The sequence below is a fragment of the Arvicola amphibius genome, chromosome 11 (assembly GCF_903992535.2).
Source record: "Arvicola amphibius chromosome 11, mArvAmp1.2, whole genome shotgun sequence".
NCBI lineage: Eukaryota > Metazoa > Chordata > Mammalia > Rodentia > Cricetidae > Arvicola > Arvicola amphibius.
Window position 1 is genome coordinate 4,876,762 of NC_052057.2, and position 23,227 is coordinate 4,899,988.

The 23,227-nt window shown below is 37.9% G+C and overlaps 1 protein-coding gene across 3 annotated transcripts in view; it reads right to left on the minus strand.

Annotated features, from left to right (window-relative positions):
* Pdgfc (platelet derived growth factor C) overlaps window positions 1-23,227 on the minus strand; it is a 154,773-nt gene that overhangs the window by 63,512 nt on the left and 68,034 nt on the right. The window contains exon 2 of one of the 3 annotated variants that reach the window (XM_038347725.1): window positions 11,705-11,764. The exons of the other annotated variants lie outside the window; for them this stretch is intronic. The gene's annotated coding sequence lies outside the window, so the exon portion shown is untranslated. The remainder of the gene's footprint in view (window positions 1-11,704; window positions 11,765-23,227) is intronic. 3 annotated transcript variants of the gene reach the window in all.

A 23,227-nucleotide genomic window follows, 5' to 3' on the forward strand; every position in this document is an offset into this window, starting at 1 on the left:
TATCAAGGTGTAATGAGTATATCACAATGACTGTCTGTGGCCTGATGCCCCACCTGTGTCCTTGCTTATAAGTTTCCCACAAGTATTATCCATGTATGCCTTCTTAGATGCTTTAAATTCAAGCATGTATTTACACAGACACACACACAATCAGACACATACAGACTCACATACACATATAGACCCAGACATAACAACTGACACACACACATATATCACACAAACTCTGTCTCTCTCCCAAACACACACACACACACACACACACACACACACACACACACACACACACACACACACATCAATGAAACATTGATAGTTGGACTTGGTGCCATGTCCTGGTTGAATCTGAACGCCATTCAGCTCCTATCTACCTACTAGGATTTTGCACAATCTTGTATCTGAACATCTTACCAACAGAGCTCTATTTTCGAATGTTCATATTCAGTTTTACAAAGAATTTACTGTCCTAATCTAGAACTCTTCTTTATGTCAAATTTAATTTTATTTTTTCCTGACTAATTTTACTTTTTTCTTTGTTTTTTTTTTTCATTTGTAAGAATGGCCAAGATCAAAAACACTGATGGCAGCTTATGCTAGAAAGGATATGGGGTAAGGAGAACACTTCTGCATTGTTGGTGGGAGTGCATGCTGGTTCAGCCACTTTGGAAATCTGTATGGTGATTTCTCAGAAAATTAGGTAACAACCTACCTCAAGACCCAGCAATATCACTTTTGGGTGTATACTCAAAAGATGCTCAATTGTACCTCAAGGATATGTGCTCAACTATGTTCATAGCAGCATTGTTTGTCATAGCCAGAACACGAAAACAATCTAGATGCCTCTCAACTGATGAATAGATAAAGAAAATGTGGTACATTTACACAATGGAGCACTACACAGTAGTAACAAATAATGACATCTTGAAATTTGTAGGCAAATGGATGGATCTATAAAAACCCATATTGAGTGAAGTAGCCCAGACCCAGAAAGGCAAATATATTATTTACCCAGTCATAAGTAGCTTTTAGACAGAAAATAAAGAAAAAAACAACTTACAATCCACAATCCCAGAGAATGTAGACAACAAAATGGACTCTAAGGGAGACAGACATGGATCTACATAGGAAGGAGAAAAAGACAAGATATCCTGAGTAAATTGGGAGTGTGGGGGTCACAGGAAAGAGTAGAAGGGGATAGGGGAGGAAGGAAAGCAGTGGAGAAAAATGTATAGCTCAATAAAAACAATAAAAAAGATAAAAGGATTCTAAAATGTCTATCAAGCCCTCTTGCTTTTGTTGAACTAGTTGCTCAAGTGTGGAGCCTGCTGACTCAGAATCAAGGAAGAGGCAGACCTGGGGAGGGCGTAACCCAAGAATACTGAGCCCATTGAAGAAGCTGTTGTTCATCTTCACCTGAGAGAAACAAGTGTGAAAGATTCATCGGGAGAGGAATTCTTGCTTTGACCATGTACGATCTTTTAAAATGTGATCAGTAGATCAGGGGTGATAGGCTATAGGGAAACACGAACGTTATTCTGTAATATCAAGAAATGTGAAGGCATTGAAAGCAAATTCCTTTCAGCTCCTTCAGGAAGCAAGTCTAGTCTTGGTAGACTGGCTTAGGTCTCCTGAGAGCCTGAGCAGGAACTTCGTTACATAAGGAAGTAATTAATACAGACATTCTTATGCTACCACATTGGTGTCAATTTCCTGTACACGATTAGAAAACTAACTAACATTCTATTGTACGCACTGCGCCTTGGATCGCAAATATTTCTTTTTGTTTCAGCCTTCAACAGTAATTGCAGCAATTGCATCAAAGTTTTGTTTAAAGCCGTGTTGCTAAAACCAAGTCAATAAAATAAAATTTAAGAATAATGAATTTTTAAAGAGCTAGGGGTGATACAAGGAACTATGATTACGGTGAAAGAACAAACTGTTTCATCCAAGTAAATTTACATTACTCGGAGTAAATTTCTCATGGCATTAAATAATTTAATGCAACATTTCTTCATACTTGGACTAGTTCTTGGGAGCAAGTACCTGTCTGAAAAGTTTTCCTCTTCCTGGGTATTAATGACTGATCCTGCTTTTGACCATGTTTACTTGAGGCTAGCTCTGTGATGGAACACTGGCCCAGCAGGGGCAAAGCCCTAGATTCCATCTCAAGGAGCACACATATAAAATAAATAAGTAAATATATACATGAATAAAGATAAATAAATACATAAAGCCACTGCCTCTTCTATGAAAAAAAAAAACTTGACAGTCATATACTCCATAGGATCAGAGAGGGAGTCAGCCTCATAGATTTTATTTTAAAAATAACCATGAGCTATTTAAATATTCATAAATTATATTTAAGTTTTTTCTTAATGTATTTATTTTACATCTCAGCTGCCGTCTCTTCTCTCTCTCTCTCTTCTCCTCCCACTCTGACCCCCACCCTCACATCTACCCCGCCTCTGTAATTGCTCAGAAAGGGGCAGGACTCCCATGGGCTTCAGCAAAGCATGGCATATCAAGCTGCCGTAAAACCAAGCACTTCCCACTGTATTCAGACTGGGCAAAGCAATTCATCAGCAGAAATAGTTTCCCAAGAGTCAGACAAAGCACCAAAGACAGACCCTACTCTCAATGCCAGGAGTCCTACCAATAGACAAAGATACACAACTGTCACATACATACAGAGGGCCTAGGTTGTTTCAGACTCTGTGAGTTCCCATGAGCCAGACTCATGGTTTCTATGGGTTCTCCTGTGATGTCCCTGAAACCCCATTTCCTATAATCTCTCCTACCTCTCCTCAGCAGAATTCCCTCAGGGGAGTCAATGTTTGGCCATAGATCTCTGAATCTGCCTCCCTGGATGAATGGTTTTGGGTAACAGCTAGGGAAGTCACCAATCCAGTCACAGGAGATAGCCAGTTCAGGCTGTGCATCTGCTGCTGCCAGCAGTCTTTGCTGGCCATCAGTTAAACTTGTGGGGGTTTCCCTTGCATCAGGCTTCTACCCAGCTCCATAAAGCCCCCCTTTCCAGGCATCTCTCTCAGTACTGGCACTCTCTGCCCATCCCCCAACCTGATCCCTTAGGTTCCCATGAGCACTGAACCCCAGGCAATCTCCTCTCTTTCCCCTTCCCAGGGAGATCCCTGAATTCTCCCCTGTACCCCCCTTGTTTTCTAGCCTATATGCCTGTGGACTGTAGCACGGTTATCCTTACTTTGCAGTTAATATGGAATTATGAATGAGGATATACCATGTTTGTCTTTCTGGGTCTGGTCTACCTCACTCTGGATGATTTTCTTTTTCTAGTTCCATCCATATGCCTTTAAAGTTGCCCTTGTGATAAGATGTAGCATCCTTTGGATATACGCCCAAGAGCAGGATAGCGGGCTTTTGAAGTAGATCAATTTCCAATTTTCTGAGAAACCACCATTTAATTTCCAGAGTGGCTATACAAGTTTGCACTCCCATCAGCAATGGGGGAATGTTCCCTTTACCCCACATCCTCTCCAGCATAAGCTGGCATATGTGTTTTTATCTTAGCCATTCTGACAGATAAAGATAGAGTCTCAGAGGTTTTTTGATGTGTATTTCTCTGATAGCTAAGGATAATGGATATTTATTTAAGCGTTTCACTACCATTTGAGATTCTTCTATAGTGGATTCTCTGTTTAAGTTAGTACCTCATTTTTTAATTGGATTACTTGTTTTTGTGATACCTAGTTTCTTGAGTTCTTTATATATTTTGGAGATCAGTCCTCTGTGGGATGTGGGGTTGGTGAAAATCTTTTCTTATTACGTAGACTGCTGCTTTGTCCTATTGACAGCGTCTTTTGCCTTACAGAAGCATTTCAATTTCACAAGATCCCATTTATTGACTATTAATCTTAGTTTCTGTGCTATTGGTATTCTGTTTGGAAAGTTCTCTCCTGCATCAATGTGTTCAAAGCTCTTCCCCTATTTCTCTTCTATAAGGTTCCGTGTAATTGGATTTATGATGAGGTTTTTGATCCATTTGGACTTGAGTTTTGTGCAGGGTGTTTGATATGGATCTGATTGGGATTCCCCTCTGTATGCTATGAATATGTTTTATTACCATTGGTAAATAAAATAAAAAGCGGCTTTGGCCTACAGCAGGGCAGAATATAGACAGGTTGGAAGAGCTATAGAGAAAGAGTAGGGGGAATCAGGGAGATGCTGCCGGAGGAGACAGACACTGGATCCTTATTATTAAACCACAGTCTTGTGCGGATACAAAGATTAATAGAAGTGCGTTAATTCGAGATCTAAGAGCTAGCTAGAGATATGCCTGAGTCATTGGCTGAAGAGTGTTATAGTTAATATAGTTTCTGTGTGATTAACAAGCACTCTGTTCACATGGATCTATTTTCATTCTTCTCTATTGTGACAAGGTTTCAAGACAGGGTCTCTATGTATAGTCCGAACTCACTCTGTAGACCAGGCTGGCCTCAAACTCAAAGACCCATTTGCCTCTTCCTCCTGAGTACTGAGGTTAAAGGCACATACAACCACTGCCTGGCTATATTTAAGTATTTTTTTTAAATGAATTTTAAAATTTTCTTTTGATAGCCCCCTATATGTGTCAGAGCGATAGGCAGCAGTGCCTTACATAGAAGCTAACATTTTAATGAACTATTTTCTAAACATATTTATTAATACTCAATACATACCCTACTATATCTGAAAACACACACCTTATATGCAGTATATGCTTGATAAATTTAGCAAATTTGTCATATCCAACCTAGAAGACTGGTCACAACCACTTGGAGTCAAAGGAAGCTTTCAACAGTGGCCTAAGTCCATCAGAAAGTATAGATATTTACATAACGATTAATAACATTAGCAAAGTTGCAGTTATAAAATACAAACAAAAATAATTTTATGGTGAGGGATCATCAAAACTCTATTAAATGGCTGCAGCTTTAGGAAGGTTGAGAATCACTGATCTCAAACAAAACTGCTGGCGTGGAAGAGTAGAACTCTATTTCCATATACACAATCAAAGGTTACTGACTAAAGTCCATATACTTAGCTCTCTGTTTACATTTTTCACCCTTTATAATTCATGGTCTCATTAAACATCATGTGAAAAAGAACTCTAGCCTCTGTTTGTGGTAATAAGAACTGAAATTTTCATTTAAGTTGAAATTGCAGCTTGCAGAATTCTCTTCAAAATGCAAGGTAAAGGGGTATGCCACCAACATACGTGATTGGAAGGTAAGAGTCAGTGTTTTATGTACATCTCAAGCAGCAAGGCCTATGATCAAAAAGGAAAAAGGAAATAAAGAGGGTGGGGGCAACAGCCAGCAATTCACACTACCAAATTAAGACCCTGTGCTACAATTCTGTGGTCTTTGCAGCCATCGCTCTAAAATAAAACTTTACTGGGAATGCAAACATAAACATGTCTACAGTACCATAGAGGCTATGAGCCTGATGCTTAAATGAACACTTGCTTTGTTCCTAGCCAGTGACCAACACACCAAAACTACCAATAAAACACATGCTTGCAGTTAAATGACTCACCTACTGACATTAAGTCTTGCAATGTGTGCAAAATAACAAACCTTGTATATTTTAGAGAAAAGGGAAAAACCACATGAAATGACTGAGTTTTATTTAGAATTCATAATTATAGCCAGTGCCAGATTATGTGGTCCAAACCATAATGGAACAGCATTAAAAATTAAATGAGTCAAAAGCAGGGGAAAAAAAAGGAGAGATTGATAATGTAGGTAGTGTAAAAGTACCATCTATATATGGACAGCTACAGCTCAATTCTTTGACATTAAACCAGGTTAGTATTAAAATAAAAGAAATTCCTTATTATCTTCCACACAATACATATTATTGATTCTTTTAAAGACATTTGCTATTATTGACAGGGAATAATCAAGCAGGAAGATCATAAAACCAATAAAATTGGAATATTTCGATATCTCTTATTGGTAAAGATAACATTTCAATGGTTTGTTGACAATATGTAACTGAAGAAGAATGACAGATCATCTTGTTCCTTTGTCCCCCACACACTTCTGAGGGCTGCAATTATAGGACTGTGACACTGTATCACATCTGATATATTCGTATTTCACCCTGATGTTAGTAACAACACAAAAAGAATTGTAGGAATTAAAGTAGGGTAAATAAAATCTGGCTCTGTCTATGCACTCCAGCACGTTCTGTATCTGTCTGGCAGAACCAAGGCAGTTATCAGCAGTGTGTCACCACCCACAGGCTGGCAGACTTCACAGATGGCACATGAGATGTGCGGCGTACTTCCTTCCAAGGACGTGTTAGCTTCAAATGTTCCAAAACACTTCTTTATGAATCAGAGCCTCTAAGGCTAATCTTCCTTTGACAAGGGCATGTAGTCACTAGTCTCACTTGTACTTTGGTTTGCTTGTCTTTCTGATTATGTATTTCCTTATCTGTTATTTTGCCCTATCATCCTTCCTTATCTCCATATTGAATCATCTCTTTATAAAGCTCAAGAATAAATTTGATTTTAAGAACAGTGGAAATCCTACGGTATACAACATGGATGTTTGTAAATTTATATTTATTGAGTCTAAGATGAGAAACTAATTTTTCTAGAAAAAATAAGAAGGATGTTTCCTTCCCCTTATCTGATTCTTCAGAGAAAAGACAAACTGGAACTTCACACCAAAATAAATATTTCCTATCCATTCTCTATATATAGAAGAGCCCCACAAATATTCTTGTTGTTTTACATTTTGAGTAAAAATAAATAAGTACTATAATACACAAGACAGGAACTCTAGATTTTAGCTTTTTTTTAAACCATTTTTTAACCACTGTTTTACCAAAATCTACCATTCCCTGTGTCTTTCACGCCACAGTAGAACAACACAAGATAATCAACAAGCCTAGAGCTGTCTACACAGTTTACACGTGAGAAGAGCAAACAACTTCTAACAGAGGGTAAAGAAGGGATTGCTGTCCAGAGCGCACCACAAAAACTAAAACATTAAGATATGCCCAATTTAGGCTCTCGGACCTACTGTAGCTGGTACACTTTTGTTTCCCCTAAAAGGAATAAACAACCAAAAGAACTGTCCAGTAACTTTGAGACAACAGAAACTAAACGGAGTCCAGTCTTCTTAACATGGTAACTAGCAGGACTAACTTAGTGTTCTGCTTGGCAGTAAGACTAAGCAACATTCAGCTACCAAAAGCAACTGCAGGTGAAACCTTTCTCCAATGCACTCTTTTTTTTTTTTTTTTTTTTTTTTTTTGCTGGCTGCTGCTTCAGATATACAAACATAGAGTATAATAGACTTTTGGGTGATTTTTTTTCTGCCACACTATGACTTTCAGGGGGCAGATAGCTTTATAGAAATATGTAAATGTTATCTAGTCTGTTCCTTACAGGTGTTGTTTACTCTGACATACTTGTAAAGAAATGTGTGTCCCAGAACAAGGCAGAAATGAGTACTATACATTTTTACAGTATTTGAACAGTCCTAAGTTTACAAAGCTTATTCACGATAAGGATACTGATGCTTCACGAGAACAGTTGAATTTCATCTCATGTTCTATTAATTGTTGAGTAAATTCCATCATTTCTACTTGATATCTTAGTAGAACTTCATCTACATTGTCTACACATATGCAAGCCGAGAATTTGCATCAGAGAATACTCATTGTTGGGACTGAACATTTTCTCAAGAGGACTGCTTGTTTTTAAAAATAAAACAAGGTCAGTAATGTTACATACTCTGAGAATGTATAACACACTCAGCATTATAGCAATGATTTTACTTAAGCTCTAAAGTATGAATCAATCAAAAACAAAAATTTGATATTTCTGGAGAAACTGTTTGATACTTGCTTTTTATATATCGGGGTAATTACATACTATTTAAAAATTAAAATATTTTTAAGATGAAAAATGATTCCATATCTACTTTTAAGAAAATGATAAACCCTGTCCATTAACAGTCAAATTCAAACAGAATAAGGAAAACATTAAACAAATGCCAAGTTTCTTGATGTCACTAATCAGGAAGCTGTTAGGTGAGCCACAGTGCTAAAGTAGTCACATGTATAAAACATCCCATTTCACAAGAATGAGTTGGTGGAGCTGTAGCTCTGACTTCTAGGCAGTGATTTAAGAGTTGGCTGAGGAAAAGCGGCACTTTTGCAGAAATGTTACTGCCATGGCACTATCATTTACAAAAGTTTAAATTTCCCTTGAATCTAAGGAAATTCTAAGAATGGAGGCCCTAGGCTCTTGGCAGATACTTGCAATGTGAGCAAAGTGAACCTGGGAAGCATCCACACCCAGGGAGGGAGAGTTAACAGAGAGTCCTCCCTCACTATCCATTATTCTGAAAAAGCAGGGGGTGAAGGGTGTTAGGATCCTACCCAGAGCCATCGTGGAACACTATCAATATACACTGAATTCTGTCATTGTTCAGATGTCATTATGAGAACATTATGAACTCAATGGCCTCTTCCCAGTATTTGGGGCCAGACAATTTGAGGATAACAATGAGATTTGGAGCAATAGTGGCTCCTCAGCCATTATCAGAGAGTCAGCTCCAGGAAAATAAGTGGATGTGCAAAAGCAGGCAGATACATCTTAGTATAGAATAATGGAGCCAAATTCACACTGAAAACAGACAATAAACTCACTCCGCCTCTGACTTTCACAGCCACTTGTGAAAGAAGGTCACTTTTATTTTTAAGACAATTAAATAGAACATTATATAACTGAACTAATACTTGGGGGGGAGGAACCATTTGGTTGGGTTTTCTGGGATTCCAATGATTTCAGGCTGTACCCAAGCAATCATTGCACCATGGCCTCTTTTCTTCTTGAAATAACCCATTTACATAACAAAAGACTAAACAAGGTCAAGAAAATTCTTCTCATATTGAGATTTGTCAATTAGTAAAGATTTGACCACATAGTATTTTAACTTTCAGGTAATGATAAGAAACAATCAGCTCCAGTTTGATTCCATGGTGTCAGGCTTTAAAATGAGAGTTACTATGAAGACAAGCTGGAAGTAATCATATCTATCATGATAGAGCACAGATAGCCAGGCATATCCATACATCATTATGATAAAGCATTTGTTCCCAGCAACTAGACAATAAATATAGCTCGCCCGCTCTCTTATATATATGCACACACACACACACACACACACACACACACACACACACTTATACATACATACATACAATTATAAGATCTGAGATGGGAAAACATGTTTATATGATTTAGATGATTCTGGTTTATTCTGTTAAGTTGAACATTATTTAAGACCCCATAACAAATGTTAGAATGTAGAAGTGAGTACTAGGAATAAGTAAAAATACATAATAATAAACATTCACTTAAAATTAGCAAAGCTACCATTTTATTTAATTAGAAATCAATGTACAAAGTTCAAAGAAAATAATAGGAGGTAATATCACAAAGAACTGTTCAGCAAAAACATATATTTATAGTAAATAAAATTGTTATAAAACTAATATCATTAAGCATAAATTCATAGTATTTAAATAAACATAGAGATTTATTGTAGAGAAAATATTTTTAATAAAAATATTTCCAGAGAATAAACATCTACTAAATTTTGTAGCTGCCTTGTGTATGACATTAAACATTGAGTTGGATTTACTAGCCATTTCTAAAATGCAAAGAATTACTTATTCAGTGTGAGATTACAGCAACTAGATAAATTACCAGGCTTTTGATGTGAGAATGTTTTGAATTTATCAATGAATATAACAATAAAATAATTATCATTCAAAACATTACCATAGGAAATTAAAATTATTGTATTAGTTCATTCATGTTTAAATATTTAAACTCCTCTTAGGTTAAGTAAGCCGTGCATTATAAGGGGCCCTCCTGCCTGCTCAGCAATCAGTCTTACTACTGTGCTACCTATTTATCCAGCAACATAAGATTTTCTTATGAGCACTAACTAGAGACAGGAAAAGTAGTGATTCAGCTATGTGTCCTGGGTGAAATACATTGTAGTACAATAAAGTACCCAATTGCAGACGCTAGTTAACCACAGCTTAAAGTACTTTACCACCTACAGGAACTGTGGGGGAGGAGAGAAGATGTGTAAATCTGAAGAGCCTCCTTCATTCTAGAACTAATGCGAATATATTCACTCTCAGTTTCTCCAGCAACAATTATCACTGCAAAATAATGTTCAAATAGAATCAAAGATCAAAACACACAAGTCCTAAGATGAGGAGGAGAGGAAGGATTAGAGTCCAGAACAGAAGCAATTTTGTTCCAGGGAGCAATGGAATCTGACTTCCCCAAGTCCACAAGAATGTACATCTGTGGAGGGAGGTGATCCTTGGATGCTCTGGTTATCACTGTCCTTTGATCATTACTGAAAAATCCATATCTTCAAATCTCTGGAAGACTTGGAGGCTATTTCTGTCAAGTTGGATGCTGTTAGATTCGGCTGGAAGACATGAGATCTCTCCTTGTGATATTATTGCTGTTTATGTTAGGCTAATCCCTCAGCCAACAAATGGACCAGCTGCATTCATGACCTCCCAGGCTGTGAGCAGACCTGCTTCAACAAAGCACTTCCTTGCAAAGTCTTGTCTTTGTAGCCTAATTCTAAAGTTGAAAGTTATCCACTCTTACTTCTTAAAAATTTACTTATATTTCTCTTAAAGACCTGGAAAACTGCCAGGAGATTTTGAACAACCTGCTGAGCAAATCTGGGAGAGCAGTGGCAAGAAGAAGAGAATAAATAGAAAGATTCTTTGAACCATGCTTAATTTAGTAGCAGCAAATATCGTGGTACCAATTATCTTGACAAATGGATGTTGCTTCCAATTTCAAGTTGAGATAAAACTTTCTGAAGAAAGTTGTGCATGGAAAAAGCCTAAGAACAACTAACATCTTTAAATATATATGGAGGTCTTTTACACATCTCTCGTTGTAAACCACAGCAAGCATCAACTATTTAATACAGCTACGTTTTATCTATTTTTATAGCGGATCAGTATATAGTATATACTGCAGTTTTAGTTTTATTACAATGTTGTAATCTTGTTAGCACTAAGTCAATACAATTCCAAAAAGTTTCCTATGGGGTAACAAAATAACAAATCCCCCATCTCTCTGTCACACACACACACACACACACACACACACACACACACGCACACACACACGTTTGCTAATGCTGACCTGTTAATTAACTAGAAACCTTGATTCAGTTCCTTCTCCAGATGAACATACTAATAATTGAAGGCTGGGAAAAGATTCTAGGAAACACCAGAGGGAAACCATATTCTACAGAAAGAAACATGACTGCACTCTGTTTACATTCTCACACTTCAAATAATTCCAAGTTACAGAGTCTACAGAAGTGACAATATTCTATACACATTTCTGTAATGACCAGAAGACAGCACTAAATCATTGGAGTGACCAGACAGAAACTCAAAGGCACCTACACATAAAAGATGATGAACGACAAGCTTTCATGTCTGTATCTGTTCATGTTGGAGGATCAGTCAAGAGCACTACATCACCTCAAGTTCTTTCATTCCATGATGGCTCATTCCAGCAACCTTCAACACCAGGACATACTATGCAGCGTGTGATAGAAAATGGTACAAACGCAGAGTAAATAAAAATGTACATTCAGCTTACCTTTTAATGTTCTTTCTCCTCTTTTCTATGCCAGTCCAGATGCTGGGGTATAGATCCTCCCTGCCAGTAGATGGAGATAGTAAAATTGAGTCTTGGTGACCTCAGATCCTAATCTAGGTGGTTCAGAATTTTCAATTTTGGATTTTGGAAATTAAAAAAATAATTGAATAATCGAAAAACACAAAGTTTGTAAAACTGTCTGAGTCAGTCAAATTAGCTTTCATTTGTGGACATTAGTACTAATTTTTATGGGAGACGGTCTTGGCTGGCATAGAAAAATATAAGAAAGAGCATTATTTGGTAGATCATATAACCTAGACACTTCAATTCTCTCAAAACTTTCACGTTTACTCAACTAATACCTCTAAGTGCTCTCAATATGTTACTGGCCAGATGCTTAATATACATTATTCGGTTAAAATTTTAATAACCATGTGAAGTTATTCTTCCCGCACTCCGTGCTGTCCCAGAAACTGAATTTGTTTAAGACCCTTACAGTGATTCCTCCATGACACAGTTTTCAGTGCTCCTAAGTACTTAAAGTGTAATCCACTTTAGGCAGGACTAGGGTCTTCTTACTATTGATAAAGGAACCATGGAGTCTAGTGTTAAAATCTGGTTTTGTGTTTTATTTTTGTTTGTTTCAAATCAACATATCCTCTCACAATTGTTCAGATAGAAATTCATAAAGCCAGAATGTCATCATTTGAAGAGATTTGATGTATTGGCTTTAAAAGAGCAAGAGGAGCCAAGGAACAGGTACATGGTTTTGTTTGAGGACTGCATTCTTGACACCAAGTTCAAAGGGAAAATCATAAAAGTTCGGATTTGTTGGCAAAAAAATATAGATAATGTCACATTCAATAGCCAGTGAAGTACCTTCTGATGATAATAAGAAATCTAACTGAAGAACATTTTTAACTGAATTTAGCATCTAGGGAATGAGGAAGTCACTGGCCCTCCTTTCCTCACTCACTATGTACACCTACGGAACTACTGTGAGCTGACATTACTTCCCTTTCTTGTCCCAAACAGAGCGTAAGTGCCAATGCCACTTGCAGACATGATCTGTCACTTGACTCCAATAAAGCAAGTTGTGGAAAAACAGCATTACGCAACTAATCAAATCAAGTTATTACAGATTTATTCAAAAATGACATGACTAAAATAGTACATCCTTCTATAAAGTTACTTCATTACTCTTCCAGAATGAGAATACTATTTCTAACAGTGCTTCATAAGTCTTATGATTTTTAAGCTGCAAACATTTTTTCTAGTGTGAACAATGAAGTTAAATGTGAATCATATCAAAAAGACTTTCCCTAAGGAAACTGTTATATTTCCTAACATGGGTGGCCATAGACATTCTTGTCTAAGGTAATAAGTTGATTTTTCTCTATTTTAACTGTGTGTATGTGAGAGTGTGTAATGCACACACATATGTGTGTAATGCACTTGTCAATGCAAGCATGAAGAGGCTGGAAAAGAATGCCAAGTAAGTGTCTCTATCACTCCCTGGCTCATTCCCTTGAAACGAGATCTCACACTGAACCCTGTGCTACACTGAAGAGCACCATGCACCAGTGATCCACTGGTCTCCAGCCCACCGCAACATTTCAGCAATGGGCATGTTCACCCTGTTTTTCACATGAGTCTGGGGTATTTGATCTTGGGTCCTCAGGCTCTTGCGTACTGAGACATCTGCAGAGCCCATACCAATACGTTTTTAAAAAAAAAAATAAGAGAGTGACAGTCTCATTTCAGATCCACAGATATGAACCATAAAAAGAGTGCAGAAGACGTAGACACATGATTACCTTAATAACAAAAGACAGCGTCAACCTTCCATACAGTCTACTCTAGTATGATGGCTGTCAACCCCCTTCCCACCATGTTACATGTCACCAATCATGTCTACAAGCGGCGCTGACACTTATGCCCCTACTCAGACAACAGCGAGGACTGATGACCTTTCACAGTCGGTCGGGCAGATGTACTACATTGAGGAAGAAAAAGAGAACCACTGATTTCGCCATTCCATGAGTATTAAGTTCAAGTTTCCGATGAATGTACTTTTCCTCTTTGCATCCTCTTCAGTTTAGCTTGCTGAGCAGAAACTTTTCTCTATTTTCACTAATTTGGTAATATCTCTTACAATTACAGTATTTTGCTCGAATTGATTAAAACAGCAATAACAAAGTGACCTAGAACATTCTTCGTATGATTGTCTTGGTTGAAATTGAGATCCGGAAACATTATTGCCAATCATGACTGATTTGCTAAATTCTGGTGTCTTTTCAGTGCATGGGTCAGGACATTTGACACTAATTCTATCCTTAAAAGTAGAGATTATTCTAGAACTTAATCTTCCTTAAAAGGTATCAAATTTCAGAGATTGCTTAAAGGGTGTTAAAAGACCAGGTGTTGGGGAAAACAGAAAAAATAAAACTGCCAAGATTAGTGACTTCCTAACCTTCAAATGATCATTTCGTTATTTGATTATTTCATTTTAAAGAATGCATGTGACTTTTATAACAATCTAAAAAGTACCCTAGATTTTATCACTATTTTTTTGTTCTCTTTGTCTATCACTGAGTCCCCCACAGTTTGTCACAGCCCTTCCTACCATGTGGACAATAAATCTGTACGAGCTGGCTGGATGTCGAAGACAATACCTCCTGCAAACACATCCACAGAGAAGTTAGTAACTTAAAAGGGTGACATAGGAGTGGATTCTTGGACCTTCATATGACATATGAACCTTTCTTTTAGGAAAGTGTTTTGTTTCAGCTTAAGTAGAACTGACAAAGGGTCATGCCTTGCATATGAAATGATGCCAGCATCCCTTCCAGAATGAAGTTGTATTGAACCAATATTTGCGAATAGACTCCTGGGGTCTTCGGGATCTCTAATGAAGACTCCAAGGTGCAACAAGCATCACATTCTGAAATCACAAGGCACACATTTATATTTAAAAAAAATAGAGTCTTTGTGCTCTCAGCCAGACTTGGGAAGTGAATAAATATTAATAACCTGCAATAAAGGCAGGATTGTCGCTTCACAATTCTGAGATGAAAATGTATCTTAGACAAACTCATGTGTTCCCTTCCCTGTACTTCATGGAGCACAATGTAACATTGTAGTAGGGCAAGATAGTGAAGATTCACCATCGTGGCAAAGTATTTGTCTGCAAGATAGCAAGCTTTTGAGACAATGATAGGAGTTCCTACAATCCTTCTTGCCTTTGTAATTGCTCTCAACACAAAAGTATCCTTCAAAATCCCTCCAGTATATCAAACTTCTGAACTAAGTCTACAGAAAAGACAGGTCATGTTTAAACATTTATCTTTCATGAGCTGAGAATGTTTTGAGATGTGCAATTGTCTAGAGGCTCAACCCGAAAATTATACACCTAATTGTGTATTCTAAAATAGTTTTTACACAAAAGAATGGAGAGTTTTTAACTCTATCCTTGGAAGCTAACCTTTAACCTTTTGCTGACCAAATGTAAGTAAAGATTAATGTCTTTAAAAATGACATTGTCACCTTAAAGCAAAGCTGATTTATTCTTTATTTTAATATGGGAACATATAGGCAGCATTGGAGTCATTTGGTTTTTGTAGCTTTCAGATTGTACAGTCTCCTTACACATGATGGGTAAGTGTTATATCTGTGACCTATACTACCTGTCTCAAATCTTTGAAAAGAAAGAAGGAAGATATGGGTGGGTCAAGTTTTTGTGTAAAATTGATACACAAATTCCTAATCTACTATATGAAAAGGTATTTAATATGCTGCTTAGAAAGAAAATGGGTTTTCAGTATATAATTTAAAACAATCTAAGCCACAAATGATCTCCAATTGGTAAGTACTTGCAAATAAAAAAATAGCTTACTTCAATGGAGTCTCACTGAGTATACCATTCATTTCTAAGGAAGTAAATGGTCAACACATAGCTAATTTGATAGCAATTTTAGAGACCGGGTCTTTGTATATATATTCTGGTTTCCGGTTTTGTGTGGTTGAGGGATTTCTGTGTATGAGAGAATGTGTGTTGGGAGCAGTGAGATCCCAGATCCTGAATTTCTTGTAATCCCCTGATCTGAATGCCTACAGCTGCTCTGAGCACGAGACCTTCAGGAGTTCCTGATGGCAGGAGAGTGGTTTCTGGTGGGTTTGGCTGGGGCGTGGCTATCTCTATATAATTTGCCCTGAACACAATAAAGGGGGCATTCTTGGGGAATCCAAGGATGACCCGTGTCGCTGTCTCTCTGTCTGTGTGTGTCTGTGTATTTTAACCTCCAGCCCCCTTGCCCGAAGCTCGCGAACTGGGTGTCAGCGCACAGAGTGCAGACACAGGGGCGCTGTGCGCAGCAATTGGAGGTCCCCACCGAGATTTCGGAAATGTGTGTCTCACAGAGCTATAAGTGCTTCTTGTGGTTTTACCTTTAGTTCTTTTCCTTCAGTTCATTTATTTTGTTATATTCATTTTTAAATTTTTGTATTATATTTTAGATGCTTACTTATACCTTAATGAAAGAAAGGGCATGAGTTTAGGTGGGTTTGGAAATGGGAGGAGCTGAGAAGGCAAATCATAATCAGAATACATTGTATGAGAGAAGTTATTTTCAACTAAAACAAAAGCTAAGAAGTCTTTACAGACATCAGTTTAAAATATCACCCATGGGACTGGAAGGATAACTTAGCAGCTCAGAACTCTTGCTCCTCTAGGAGGAGACTCAGCTCCCACATTACACAACACAACTGTCTATCCCTCCAGCTCCAGAAGATCCAACACTCCCTTGTGGCCTCCATCAGCACTGGGCATACATATGGGACACACACACACACATGCAGGCAAAACACTCATAAAAATAAAATAGAAAAAAAAGTACCCAGACTGAGGGTGCAAGCCATTGATAGAGGACAGACATAGGGAGAACAAGGCTCTATGTTCCATCCCAAGCAACGAGTTTCCTCCAAATACTAAGTTTTCAGATGATACTGTATTATAACTGTGTCATTAAAAAAATGTATGTTTACAAAATAAAGAACATTATAGTAGAAAGTTCAACTTTCACAGATGTATTCCAACAGGAAGCATTTATTTACTTTTGATGACTCTTCCCCAATCTGGGACATTCTTAAAGGAAAATGATGAACATAACTGACTATTTGCACAATTATTTCTTATCAATAAACCACCAAATGCAAATTCAGAAACAGCAGTGACTGGCTAATCATTGAGTGGATTTATTTCCCTGTGTTGTGTGGCCCTACTTTTCCTATTGTGGGTGTTCTTTTGAATGGCTTCCTCCTAAATATGGCACCAGCTCTTCCCCAAACAATCCTCAGTCACTCTTCCCTAATCCCAAACCCCTAGTGACCTCAAGCACTTCTTAGCCTTAGATAAACATTGTCCCTAAGCACAGATCCTTTGAATCTGCATGAGGATCTCAGGGCGCCCCCTAAACCACAAAGTCACATTCACAGATGCATTGCCCCTTTTAGATCCTTCACACCCACTCCGGATGCCTCAGATGCATGCACAATGTATGAGCTCTACTCCTTCCCCACTTCCTAAATATGTGCTATTTCACCAAGCAGGACACCTTAAACATCTTATCATTTGTTGACGACAGCGTTCGACTGACCAGAATTGAGATCACGTGTAAGTGAAAGCTCACTAAGCATAAAGCTCATTGTTCGAAAAACATTGCAGCTGTTTCTGCAATTGTCTTCAACAGAAACTATCCTTCTTGCTTACACAGTGACTTTCCTTCTCCTTAGTAAAAGGTGAGTGCTCCATCTTTCTGGCAAAGAGTTTTGTTGCCTCAAACTAACACTATTTTTGTACCAGTTGGACACATCTACTAGTTTAAAACCATGTGTAAATAAAGAACTAATCTCTTACATTCCAAAATAATCCATTTAAGAAGGTAAAGTATTTCGGCAAGAAGACCTATTCATGTCTGTTATTATGAAACTAAATGAGTAAAAAGATCAGCACAATGGCTTAGATGTTAAGGGATCTTGCCACCAAGGCTAATGAACTGAGGGTGATCCTGGGAGCCATGTGGAAAAAAGAAGAAGAAAATTGATTTCTTGTAATTTTCTTCTGACCTTCAAATGTATGCCATGGCATTAGAAGACATGTACACACACACACACACACACACACACAAACACACACACACATACAGAATGAAAGGCAGGCAGATGGATAGACAAAAAGATCCCTTTAGACTAAACTAAATGACTAATACTTTCAGCATGGGGCTTGTTCTTCAAACTTTGTTAATTTTTTATTCACTTATAAAGGAAGATTTAACTGTCATATAACTGAATTGTGATTTTTATTTCTAATTTAAGAAAACATGTCTTTCATAATAATAAAAAGACATCTCACCTCTTAATATTTTTACTATTTCTGTAGACTATGAATTGGGTGCAATGCTGGACAGCCATCATTCTAAGAACCATTCAATGTACAGTTCCGACTTCCCATTCTGGCCTCTGTCATATTTATGAAGAAACACATTGCTAGTATCTAATAGGTATTACTATTAGCTTAGCTAACATCGGTCCTTTATTCTTCTTTATTCTCCTAGTTGAATCCAGAATCTCACATATATTCAGCAAGTATTCTACTACTACTGGATTCAAATGCTTACTGATCTAGTTCCCCAAGAAACGCATAGTAATTATGTTTATTCCATAAAATTAATTGGGTGATTTCATGTATCTATAATATCAAATTGACTCATCAATAAACATGGTTTTCCTGTCTCCATTTACTCTGATTTCCTGTGTTCTTTCCTTTTTAACACTAGCTGAATAACTAGGGCTATAGATATGGCAAATAAAAGGACCCAAAATAAAGCTGCCCTTAATAACCAATGAGCAATGGCTACTGACAGATCCCTGCCAACTGGGAAATTACGCATGCCACACTGGGTCACTATGCATAAATGGATCACAGATCCAAGATAGGAAAAATAAACAATGGGACAGTAAGATTCAACTGTATCTCTCAGGAATCCCTGCCAAAATATTAGCCGCCTCTCCCCAATTTAAAGACACACATCCTAGGTTAAGTCACAGCTACCACCTTACCAGTTTTGTAGCTGCTATTAATTCTAAATATTCCCATCCCTTACTTTAACAGGTTGCCGCAATAGTTAGAAGAGCGTGTTGTGGGGGGGGGGGGGGTTATTCATTGTATTTATCACAGAATTCTTTGTCACATCAAGTTAAGTTTTGTGCTCCTGAATGTCTCTGACATTGTTGAACAGAATGGGTTTGTCATCCTCCCTCCAGAGACACATTGTTTGAAGACGGGATGTGGATGCCGTCTGTCTTGTTTATTGCTGAATCTCCAGCAACTAGAAGACTCTAAGGGTGCACAAAACGTATGTTTAATTAATAGATTCGTGCTTGTATAAGGATTTGTTTACATGTATTTTGTCAGACTTTGCCAGAACAGCGGTTAAGAATTCTTAATCCTTTTGTCTATTAAAAAATACTGTCAAGACTGCCAATGAATAAGAAGAACCAACTTCACAAAAACCTGCTCTCTTCCTTAGCCATGACTCCTCCTTACCTTTACTTCTTTCCACATATTTAATGGCCTTAAGTAAATATGACATTTTTATGTGATTTAGCTGGGGCGAGGGTTTCTCTTTCCTGTCCTCCAATCTTTGGTCATATATCTTGTCAGAGAAATTTCTCTAGAAATTAGCACCTGCATGCTTCAGAACAGACAGTATTTCCCTGTGTTATGAAGCTATAAGGATGTGCTTTGAATGAAAAGGTGAGAACCCAACACAGTATCTGGTATTTCTAAGAATATTTCCTGGAGGCGTACAGCATCTGTAAAATGTGTTCTCTAGAGACTCAAACTAGGACTTTCCCCTGCTCTGCTAGAGGCTTCTGTCACCCTCCCCTATAAACAAATTGATACTATGAACTCACTTCAACAAGACTGTTAATTCAAGTATTTAACAAATCAAATATAGATTTTGTGCCACAAAAAACCAAGTTCAGCCTCATGCAGTTGGTACAAAAATACTTTTAAGATTAAAAAACATTTCTAATAAAAGTCATTTCCTAAAACTAACTGAGGGACCCTCTCCAGCACACTATTGACATAGTTTTCTAGTTTAAGCTGATTTTAGTACAATACACTTACCATGCATCAGATTTTATGTGACCAAAAAAGAAATGTAATGTATGATGACATAGTTTGAAAATTTGGAAAAATTATACAAAGGTTAAGTTAAAAATGAAATAATAATAATAATAATAATAATAATAATAATAATCATGCTGAATGCTAAGAGGTACATATGCTGAAGTGCATTGCTGAGAAATCTAATAGGAACAGGACCACTGCACAGCAGGACATCTTTAGAGTCTGTGTCTGGCAAAGAAGGAAAGTGAGAGGACACGGCAGATGCTCAGCGTTCACTCTGATGGCTGCCATTGCAGGCAGGGCTGCATCTTTAGCAGCTTTGAAAACAGAGATTGAACCAATTTACAAGGCTAACTGCCTAACAAGCTCCTGGTAAACATTAGCAACAAAACATTCTCCTGGCAAAGACTGCAGATCAAGAACTTAAAGGCTTAATGGCAAGAAGTAGATGGGTCTACCCAAAGCGCCCCTGTGCTGTTCTGACTCAGGTTAGAGTGAGTGAGGAAGGGGTGGGCAAAGGAACCCTCTGCAGAGACCCCTTCTGCTACTGCTCTCGGATGTGTCAAAGCCTTCAGCAAGTTTTGCTAAGTATGTATGTACTCACATTAGTTTCCACATGTGGATGAAGCATGAAGTATGCTGAAAACACTTTTGTGTGAATGAAAGCTAGTGAAGACATGTTTTAGGAAAGTAGTTTTGTGTTCAAATTATTTTATTCTGCATCATTTTTCTGTCTGATTAGATTTTTGTTATGTGGCCAAAAAGTGTAATGTATGGTGAATTGGTTGAAAAATTCAAAGAAACGATACAAAGGTTAAGTTATATTGGGGAAAAAGCATTGTAAGTTCATAGACTAGCTGTGAACTCCTGCTGCAGTGCCCTGAGAGATAGGGCCACAGACATGCATAACCACACCCAGCAATAATATTACTTATTAAGGACAAAGTACACCTGACAATAAACTGCTTACAAAATTCAAGTTAGACTTTAAGTTGATTGATTTAAAAGAAGTATTTCAGATGAAACTGAATTCTTGAGTGACACATGGCTAACAGATTCCACACAAGTATTTTTTTAACAAATAAATTTTAGACCATCCCTCATATTTGTACATAGGAAGGTAAGTCTACTCTTTTCCATGGCTTAAAACATTTATACATTTTTAGGCTCCCAAGAATTCAATGGAAAACTTTAGAGAAATTAGAAATAGATTTTAACACAGTAAATATCCTGTTTATAAAAAGAACCCTCTTAATGCAGTGCTGGGCACACGGAAGTGAGCTCTCATTTACCACGATGGACAAAGGTTAATACAACTGTCTACTCCGACTAAATCATGGCAGTCACAGTTGCTCCACAATTTTAGGTGTGTTCATTTTGTGTGTCACAATATAGTGATAAAATGAAATTTATGTGTATACAGTTGTTTGCACATATACAAACACACACACACACACAAACACACACACAAATAAACCTGAATGGCATATCCCGCAATGGAGGAAGCAAAATAAGACTAGACCTTCAAATCCAAAAAAAAATGTGATGAAGGATTTGTTGCTTCTAACACATCCATCAGCAAAGGCCGCCAAGGCACTTTGACTGGGAAGCCTTGTTGACTCAAGACTTCAAAGGACCAGTGAGTCTGATGTGTTACACAAAGCCAGGGGTACACAGCACACAATGATCTCATTCCCTCTGAATGCCCAAGGCACATCTTTCAGACTGGCATTGTGCAAGTGAGGCTTGTAGACCCGACTGCTCTGTAATTGCCGGATATGTTTAGGCTCCCTCTTCTTAGCTAGGCTGGAAACAGCTGAAGGATGCAAAGCATGCATCGGGATATACTGTTTCCAGTGTTCCTGGTCCTGCTACTGCGTACAACATTTCAACTTGATCTTGCACAGAATAAACACTTAACTGCCGTCACTTTAGAGTCGCTGTGGGGACAATAAAAGCATTTCCCTTCCAGGCATCTATTGGGGCTAACTGCACTGAAAGAATGCACATATATGTGATATATTCATGTATGTGATGCATAAAGGGATACAAAAGGTGGAAAACACGCTGCTTATTGCAAACCCTACACTTGTGGGAAGTGCTGTCCATTACTCATCAGTATCTGCGGCTCATTAGCTACTGATTTTAGCTTAAGATTGATAATAGCACCAATCCCCTACCAAGCAGTTCCTAAAGTGGCTATGATAGCCAACATCCTTCTAGGATGTTCCATTCAGCACTGAGGCTCTGGAACATGGTTTCTTAAAGTGATCTATGGCTCTGAGTGAGGTTGTTGTATAACACATAAGAATATATGTTGCTAACAATATACAATCTACTTTAGAGATAAAATGTATATATATACATATATATTTGTGTGTTATATAATACACAAGATGTGGTTGTTTTATATGTATTTTTTTCTTTAGACATTTCCCATATCTTCCTGTAGGAGTCTATGGAAGAGCTGCAGAAATAGCATAGCTGTTTAGAACCCTTACTGCTGTCTTAGAGGATCCGAGTTCAGTTCCTAGCACCCACATCAAGCAGCCTATAACTGCCTGAGCTGTAGATCCAGAGAATCCACCACCTCTGGTCTCTTAGGGCACTTGCACTCACGTTCATATATCTCCACAGAGACACATATATAGGCATTTTATTAAAAGTGAAATAAATATTTGGAAAGCTCATAACGGTTCCTCAGTGCAAGGACAGCTATTTAGTAAACAGGAACACAAGCTGATCTGATTTGGGTGGAAGATACGAAGGGATGTCACTCACACACAGGTTCATGAGGGTGGAACCATGGCTGAGGTGTCCACCATTTTAGCTTCAAGCCTAGTATTTGACTTACTGTACTCATAATAGCATGTTCTTGAAGTTTATAGTTTATGATTATTGTCAATTAAAAATGATATAAATACAGAAGTGGGGAGAAAGCAGATCTGGACAAAAAGCACTGCACAGATCCTCACCACATTTTCTGAAACTGACACAAGTTATCACTGGACCCAGCACCAAGGATTTCCCCCACCCACGAACAGCTACTGTGCGGCCAACTTTGTGTTTATCATGGCAGAGGCACTTAGCGTTCCGTCAGCACTTTCCAGATTAATGACTACGGAAGATGTGCATGGCCAAATGGGAAGCCCAAAGCCCTTTCACGCTGAAGGGTAAGCCAACAGCCTGGCATCGACGTGAGAGAAGGAACAACCCCGAGTTCACACGGCGTGTACTGCACAGTTAACAAATTGATTTAGCTATAAAAGCATGGCAGGAAAGTTAGTACATACCGTTTATCATGGAATTAACACAGTCAGATGTCATAG